Source organism: Oryx dammah, unplaced genomic scaffold, assembly GCF_014754425.2.
Source record: "Oryx dammah isolate SB20612 unplaced genomic scaffold, SCBI_Odam_1.1 HiC_scaffold_17, whole genome shotgun sequence".
In the NCBI taxonomy this organism is placed as follows: domain Eukaryota; kingdom Metazoa; phylum Chordata; class Mammalia; order Artiodactyla; family Bovidae; genus Oryx; species Oryx dammah.
The window spans coordinates 73,173,958-73,183,040 of NW_024070201.1; the positions used below are offsets into that span (position 1 = coordinate 73,173,958).

Here is a 9,083-nt window from a genome sequence, read left to right on the forward strand (position 1 = left end):
GGTACTTCAGGATGAGGAAGAAGGAGGAGTTAGGTTAGGAAGAGATGGTAGGGGGTGTGAGGGGCCAGATCCCATCAGCTTTGTGGGTTAAGGCCCCGGCTTTTGTTCTAAGTGAGAAGGCAGCCTTCAGAGGACTTTAAGCGGAGGAATGACAAGACCTGACTGATGTTTAACAGGATGCTCCTGGCTGGGCAGAGCAGGGAAGTGGCCGCTGCAATAATGCAGTATTCTCTTTGCGGCTCAGCTGGTAAAAGAATCTGACTGCAATGAGAGAGACCCCGGTTTAATTCCTGGGTTGGGAAGATCCACTGGAGAAGGGATAGGCTACCCACTCCAGTATTCTTGGGCTTCCCTTGTGGCTCAGCTGGTAAAGAATCTGCTTGCAAAGCAGGAGACCTGGGTTTGATCCCTAGGTTGGGAAGATCCCCTGGAGAAGGGAACGGCTACCCACTCCAGGATTCTGGCCTGGAGAATTCCATGGACTGTTTAGGGCTTCCCTGGTGGCTCAGATGGTAAAGCGCCTGTCTGCAATGCAGGAGACCCAGGTTCGATCCCTGGGTAGGGAAGATCCCCTGGAGAAGGAAATGGCACCCCACTCCAGTACTCTTGCCTGGAAAGTCCCATGGACGGAGGAGCCTGGCAGGCTACAGTCCATGGAGTCGCAAAGAGTCGGACTGACCCAAGAGCTTCAGTGACTAATATGCTTGTGGAAAAAAAAAAAAAAAAAACCTCAGATAAACATTTTCCTCCCCCAAACAAAAGGTGCACAGCCCACCTGGTAGTCCAGGAGGGGTCCAGCAGCAGGGGAATTGGGTGGATTGGTTACCCTGCCTCCAGAGTGAGGCTTAGCTGGTGGGCAGAGAAGACTTGAGGCTGCCCTAGGACTGTGCTCTGAGTCTCCAGACAGTCAATGCTACACTTGCTCTGGGAAAAGACGGAGTCTTTTCCAACTCCTCAGCCTCTAGCCTGGGGACCGGGAGGTCCTCTCTGTTCCCAGATCCTCCAAACCTATTTCAGCAGAAAACAGGGAGGGGTCAGGGCAAGCACATGGCCCATCTCCAACACGCACCCCCACACTCCTCCCATCACTCACCTTCCCTCAGCCGAGGAAGCATCATCTGGCCTGGGGACTTGGAGCATCCCGCATCTTCCAAATATTTGGTTCTTTTCACCACCACCCCCGCTCCCACACATACACACACAGACATCAGTTTTTGACACTCAGAAGACAAGAACCAACTTCTAACTTCTGGTGGGTCATCTGTCCCCTGAGGCAGTGAATGTTCTGAGTCCAAATGCCCTATAAAAGAAGAGGAAATGCCAGGGAAGGAGGGAAGATTAATATTTCAAAAAGAAAACCATCTGGCCATATAATTTTACATTTATTCTTGTGATCAGTTAATCTCTGTCTCCCTTAGACCGTGAATTCTGTGAGGGCAGGACCCGCATCCGATGTGGCTCACCGTCCTAGCTCCAGTGTCTGGGTTGGGGCCTGATACATGAGGGAGAATGAAGATTCAGTGAATGAATGGATGACCAGCCACCTCCCTGGGGCTGCCTGGGTGAGCTCAGAAAGGACCCCTGGAACCTGTGGTTGCCAAGCTGAGGTCTGTGGAGGCACTTGTGTGAATCTTGTTTTCAAAGGTCTGATCAAAGGTTAGTTCTCCTCCCCTCCTTGTGGATGGCTTGCACTAGCTCACCAAGATGGCAGCCTCTTGGATTTTTCCCAGAGCTGTAACAATTATCCAGGGACACGGGCTGGCTCATAGTGACATCACAGAGGCCAACTCCAACTCCAGATCACGTGCCCAGTACTGCCAGTTACCACCTTATACGCAGTGGACCTGTGAAGGTCATGCACCACCCTGCAAATGTGGGCTGTGCCAGACACAGTATTGCAGAGAGCATGACACATAGACTTGCCTAATGATCCACATGGGCTTCGACGGGGAGAAGATTTAGGATTCCAGCTCAACAGCTGCTTAAAGTGAAAGTGTTGGTCGCTCAGTCATGTCCGAATCTTTGCAACCCCGTGGACCGTAGCCAGCCAGGCTCCTCTGTCCATGGAATTCTCCAGGCAAGAATACTGGAGTGGGTTGCCATTTCCTTCTCCAGGGGATCTTCCTGACCCAGGGATCAAACCTGGGTCTCCTGCACTACAGGCAGATTCTTCACTGTCTGAGCCACCAGTGAGGCTCTAAGGGCCACTTAAAGTCCCTCCCAAAACCAAGCACAACAGGTGAGCACAGGCCCTGACAAGCTGACAGCTTTCTTACAGATCCAGAAGAGCCTGAGCCCAGGAGGAGGGAGAGAAGTGGAGAAGCAAAGCCATCCTTTGGATCCTGGGGCAGACCCCAGGGCCAAATCCCCAGCAGGAGCTGCAGTGGGCACCCCTTTCCCTGTAGCCAGGGTATTAAGTGAAGAGACCGCCCCCCCTCCATAGTACTGACTTTCCCTGGCACTGCCCATTTCCTCTGAGAGGTGAAGCAGGCCCACAGCTGTCCTTCAGGAATCTGTGCCCGCTCACTACCCCAGAGCCCACCACGTGGGGTTTTGACTCTCTCTCAAGGCTCCGGCTGATAAGAGTGCTAACAGATCACTTTGTGCATTGCTCATTCTCTCTCAGTACTGAAAAGATGTGTGCATTTTACATACATTTGCTCATTTCATTTTAGGCCTCCCGACGATCTCTTGAGAAAGATACAAGATTATATTCATTTTACAGAGGAAACTGAGGCCCAAGGCTGCAGTGATAGATTGCTTCAGTGATGGCCCCGGATCTGCTCGTGGGATGCCGTTCGGTGTGCCCTCCCGTCTTGGCTCAGGGCTGTGCCACATGACTTGCTGAGGCCAATGAGGCAGAAGTTAGCCTGTTGCCAGCAGAAACCTGAAGCATGCTTGCACATTGAGGCTTGCTCTCTGGGCACCTTTGAAGCTCTTTAATTCAAGAATTTGGGGCATAAATAAGCCCAAACTAGCGTGATGGCAGCTGAGAGACGGCATGCAGTGAGGCCCGGAAGTTTTATTCATCCCAAATGATGCAAATTGATCAGCCAGTCCCAGGGGACCCACCAGCTTGACAGGAGACACACGAGCGAGCCCAGCCAAGATCAGCCGAGCCCTCCCCAGGCCTGGAGGACTGCTCAGCTGGCCCCAACCAAAAGTGCTCACCCTCGAAACCCATGAGCTAAACTAGTGGCTGTGGATTGAGCCCCTGATCTGTGGGGTGTTCACTGCACAGGGAAAGGCCTGACACAGAGGAGTCGTTTGGCTGAGTTCAGAGAGCAGGAAGTGAAAGTGAAAGTCGCTCAGTCATGTCCGACTCCCTGCGACCCCGTGGACGGTACGGTCCATGGCATTCTCTAGGCCGGAATACTGGAGTGGGCAGCCTTTCCCTTCTCCAGGGCATCTTCCCGACCCAGGGATCGAACCAAGGTCTCCTGCATCGCAGGTGGATTCTTTACCAGCTGAGCGATCAGGGAAGCCGGGGATTCAAACCCCACCTTTCTGACCCCAGAGCACATGCTCTTCAGCATTGAAGTTTCCGTGCTTACAACATATAGTAAGTTTCATTGCAGGCCCCTAATGACTCCAGGGGCTTCCCTGGTGGCTCAGTTGTAAAGCATCCACCTTCAGTGCAGGAGACCTGGGTTCGATTCCTGGGTCAGGAAGATCCCCTGGAGAAAGAAATGGCAACCCACTCCAGTATGCTTATCTGGAAAAATCCCATGGACAGAGGAGCCTGATGGGCTACAGCCCATGGGGTTGCAAGAGTCAGACATGACTTAGTGAGTCCCATGGACTCCCAGTGAGTCCATGAGCAGAGTCATAACAGAAGCTCGGAGATGTCAAGAAACCTACCTGAGTTCACACAGCTGGTCAGGCTGGAGGAAGGCATCCAACCCAGTTCTTCTGATTCTACACTCATACCATTCCCAACTCTCCATAAAGGCTGGCTCAGCCAGAGCCTGGGGCACTGGTGTTTAAAGAAGCTTCTTTTTCAGTGCCTTTAAAGCCCCCTGCCACCACCACCACACCTCCTTGAATTTCACGAACAGCCTAGTCTGCTCCCTCCCACCATGAGATCCTCAGACAGAACAGGTGGCTCCCTCAGCCAGGAAGCTGTGACTGTCGAACTGACCCTGTCTGCCACACCTTTCTCTTTTTACTGCCTCGTAGGAGCTGTCGGTTGTCTTGGATACAGCAGGAGATAAGAAAGGATGGCAGCTGAGGTCGCAGCAGGAACTGGACAGGCTATGGACAGGGAGAAATGGCTTCCCATTCAGGCTCATGCCCTTTCACCGAGCCTGGAGAGAGAGAGGAGTCCGTGTGGGAGACCTGAGGTCTCTGTAAGATCGCCTGGAGGAGGAGGGATGGGCTTGGAGTAGGGGGGAGGCAAGTCAACTGCCCAAGGCCTCCATGTCTAATTATAAGGCTGAGAGGAGGAGGGTGTGTCACAGCATCACCTGGAGTGTCGGGGGGTGGGAATGGCCACTGGAGGGTCCTGCTGAGGCCTGACCACGAGGATCTACAGGGCAAGGATCTAGAGCTAGGCTGGCTTCCCAGAGCTGGGGCAGATGCGGCCCCTCTCCACTCCACCATAAAATTAAATTAACCGGGGCCTCCCAGTGGCTCAGTGGTAAAGAATCCACCTGTCAATGCGAGAGACATGGGTTCGATCCCTGATCCAAGAAGATTCCACATGCCGTGGAATAACTAAGCCACGACTGTTGAGCCTGTGCTCAGAGCCCAGAAGTCACAACTACTGAGCTCACACATCACAACTGCGGAAGCCCTAGCCCTAGAGCCCGCGTTCTGAAACGAGAATCCACGGCAAGGAGAAACTGCGCACTGCAGCTGGAGAGTAGCCCCCGCTCCCCACAACGAGAGGAAAGCTTGAGCGGCAATGAAGACCCAGCATGGCCAAAAATAAATAAATAGTAAAATTATTTTTAAAAAATCAGCAGGCAAGGAGGAGGTCGCTGTGGCATGAGAGAAGAAGATGCCTTGAGTCGTTCAGACTAGATCTGAATCCTCCTAGGTGTGTGACTTTGGGAAGCATTCTTTGTCTCTCTGAGCCTCAGTTTCTCATCTGGAAAATAGGGATAACCATCACTTATCTCGTGGGTTGCTATAAGCCCTAAGTGAGAAGAGGTTGTGAGAGCTTCTCATAAACCACAAATGCCACGTAGGAGAGATGACAAAGGGACACTACGGCCCACCTGTCCTTCTGGGTCCGCCAGCTCCACTGCTCCTCCAAGTCCTGGATGAGACCTCCTAAGCACCACTCCCCAGAGCTGGCTTCTCGGAGTTCAAAGGGCCCATCGAAGCCATCTGGCCCAAATGGCTCGGCTTTGCAGTTGGGAAATTGAAGGCCCAATGAGGAGGGCTTTGGCTGGAACTGGGTTTCCTAACTCGGGTTCTTTCTGCTCCATCATGGTTGAAGCCCATCCCTCCTGCACCCCATCCGGCCTGAGCCTGGGGGGATAAGCCACGTAAACTGTTCCATGGCCCCTTATATGCTAATCCAGTCTACCTTCTGAGTAAAGAGATGCTTCCACATCACTTTAGGAGGTGGGGCTCCCAAGTACCCTGTATCCCATCTGTATCCCGTGGTATCATACAGATACCATGCAGGGCTATCTGTATGAAAAGGAATCTAAAATCCGAGGGTAGCCTCTGTGGAAGACATCTGAGATTTAGGTGTTTGACCCTGTCTGTGCCTGCTTAGCTTAGTTTTTAAATTGTTATTCGATTTGTTCTTTTAAATAGGGTGCACATATACTTGGCACAAAATTCAAAAGGCATAACAGGGTTAATATACAGGAAAGCAAGTCCCCTCCTTTCCTGTCTCCCAGTCACTTGGTTTTCCTCCCCAGAGGGCAACTATTGCTCCCAGATTCAAGTGACTGACTTTTCACCTTTATAAGTAAAAACGCACACATACTTATAGTCTTTTCTATATTGCATAAGTAGCAGCATTCTATACACATAGTTCTGGACCTTGCTTTTTTTTCCCTCACCCAACAACCTGTCTTGGTGATCTTCTCTCATCAGGACATAGAGAGCTGCTCCTTTCTTTTTCATGCCTGCATAGTATTCCACTACCTGGATCATTTATTCACCAGTCTCCTCTTCATGATCCTCTCTGCTCTTTCTCATCAAGCTATCATAGTGCTGTGATAAATTATCATGTTATACGTAGGATAAGTTCCAAGAAGCTGAATCCCTGGGTCAGGGAATATGTATGCTTATCATCTTGATAGATAACAAGTTGTCCTCCATAGAAGTAGGACCAACGTTACTGGAGAGTACCTATTGCTCCATACCAATTCCAACTCAGTATATCATATTTTTTAACCTTGCTCAAGCTGATAGATAAAAATGGTATCTCTGCTTATTTTTAATTTTCTCTTTTCCTATTACAGGAGAAAATGAGCAACCTTGCATATGCTTAAATCTGTTGGTAGTTCCTTTCCCAGAAACTGTCCATACCTAATCACTTTCCACATTTCTCATGGTTTTCTTTTTCTTATTGATCTGTGGAAGCTCTTTATATATTGAAGATTTCAGCCTCTGTTTGCGATAACAGCTTCAAGTATTTTCCCATGTTTTCATTTGCCTTTTGATTCTTACAGCACTTGTTTCCATGAAAGTATTTTGATTCTTACAGCACTTGTTTCCATGAAGGTATTTTTGATATCATCAAATCTACTCATCTGGATGTTATGGAATTTCTAAGGTTTGTATCATACTTAGAAATCCTCTAAATTGTAAGCCTGGACCCACACTGAATTTCCATGTTGGTGTCTGGCCTGACCTTTCCTTCCTGGTTTGACCCACTGTCAATGCTGGCACCTAATATCTATATCCAGCCTCTGCTGGGCAGCCCCACCTCTCCCCTCTTCCCTACCCTACCTCTGTAGTTTGGCCCTTGACTTCCTGCCACTTTCCCAGCCCCCAGCTTCTGTGCCTGTCCAGCTTTTTCCCAGCCTGCTGCAATCCCTCTGGCCCCTACTTATCTTCCTACCCACTCCAAGTAAAGCAGTGCCTTAGTGGCATTCTTCCTCATTCCCTACTTCTCCCCCATAGACCACGTTTATCCAGCTAGCCCAGCCTTCCTGCTCCTTTTGGAACACAATTACACACAGAGCCTTGACTTTGAACCTCTGACTCCTTGGTGAAACTGGAGTGGTAGGGGGTCCATGGATGATATGGTGGGTAAGTTGGGGTTGGGGGAGCAGAAAGGAGGAAGAGAGGAGTCTTCCCAAACCTTTGCTAGCAAATCCCAATGTGGCATTCTCCTTCCCAGCAACTTAGCTGAATTTCTATCTTTATTAATCAAATAACAAATTTAATTAATTACCTTAAATTGCTCTAATTGAATCTAGAACAAGAGCATGGACAAAATCCTGGTAAGTAATGAACTCAGACATTTCCAGCATCCGGAATTGAAATGATCTTTAATTTCAATTTGGGAGCAAAACTAACGTGACTGCAGTCAAACCCTCCCCCTCCAGCCTGCTCCCTGACAGCCTTGCTACCGCCCACTGTGCCAAAAAGACCTCCGAATTATGTTCTCCCTTTTTGGCAGTGATCCTTCTGCCTCAGCTTATCGCAACTAAGAAATGGGTGCAATCCCCACCTGCAAGTGCTCTCTAAGTGCTGGAGTCCACCAGGTGCCTGGAGAGTGTACGATAACAGACCTGGTAGAAGCACAGATAACGAGGCAGCAGCCAAGTCAGGCGCTCGACCCATCCTTGCCTCCATGTCGCTCCTTCTGCTGTGCCTTCTGCCAGGAGCACCTCTTCCCTGCTAGTTTCCAGCTCTCACATCCCCGCTTTCAAGGCCAGTTCACATGTCTCCTTCAAAGGGAAGCCACCCACCCTAAAGAAAGGACTCAGATGGACTAAGATGTTTTCTGTGCAATTGCCCTCCCAGGGGTAGCCCTGGGCCAGGGGCAGGAAGAATGGAACAGAGCTTGTTTGGTGTGGGAGGATGGCAATACATTCTCTGGATATTAGAGGTGAGGAAACAGGCTCAGAGAAGTCCAGTACTTTTTCCATGATCACACAGCTGGCTAGTAGCTAAAGCCACACACGTAACCCTAGCTGACATGGCTGCCTTTCTGGCTTTGCCGGCATATTAGTAGAGAAGGCCACACCTCAAAAATCTCCCTTAAAGCCAATCTTTCCATCCTATCTTTTCCCTGAGCCACCAGATCCCATCAGTTCCTTGTCTTCCTGCTCCCCTTACATGCTTTCCCTTCCCTGACTCTCTCCATCCTGCGCATGGCTTTGTTCCAGAATGACTTCCAGGTGATCTGTCTGATTAAGAAAAAAGGATGCAAGGACAGCCAAAACGCTCTTTAATTTTTCGTTCTTATTGTTATGGAGTTTTTTTGTATCATTATTTTCTTATTCTTCTTCTCTTCAGCTGCCAAGTCTCTGCAACATCCCTTCCATTGTGCCATGCTCCTGCCCTAACACCTACAGTGGCTCCCTATTACCTCTGTCCTCAAGTCAGAGCTCAGTCATTCACTGAACAGTGAAAACTATCATAACAGGTAGTAGACACTATTATTACAACCATGAGAGGCAGCCATTCCTTTCATTTCTACTTGATCAGTTAGGGTGCAGAGCAGATCACAGAGCTGGGGTTCAAACCCTGGTCTCTCCTGCTCCAAAAGGCTCCAGAGCCAGCTCCCGCCCCACAGTGTGGTACAGCCCCAACAGGAGCTGGATGCAAGCACCTGCTCCAGTAGGACCCTAAGGGCAGAACTAAAGAACCATCCATGGTCCCTGCCCTCAAGATGCTTCCAGTCTCAGAGATGACATAAGCCCAGGTGACCAGCTCTAGAAGAGGCAAACAGATGCCACTGCATGTTCAGGGAGGGAGACCAGCTTCAGCCCTCCAAGGGAAACTGCGCTCTCCCCTCCAGAAGCTGGATGTGGAAGGGAGAAGGACAAGGGAGCCGCCACCGTGAGCAGAGCATCACCCCTCACCTGCAGTCACATCCCTGAGCTGGCCCATGTGGGACACAGGCATGCAGAGAGCTGGGCCTGGTGGGGCTCACCTGGGAG

The 9,083-nt window shown here is 50.3% G+C and overlaps 1 non-coding gene across 1 annotated transcript; it reads left to right on the forward strand.

Annotated features, from left to right (window-relative positions):
* The first annotated feature begins 494 nt into the window (after positions 1-494).
* Positions 495-566, forward strand: TRNAC-GCA. The gene has a single exon. It is a non-coding gene; the product is annotated as a tRNA-Cys (tRNA).
* The last annotated feature ends 8,517 nt before the right edge of the window (positions 567-9,083 follow it).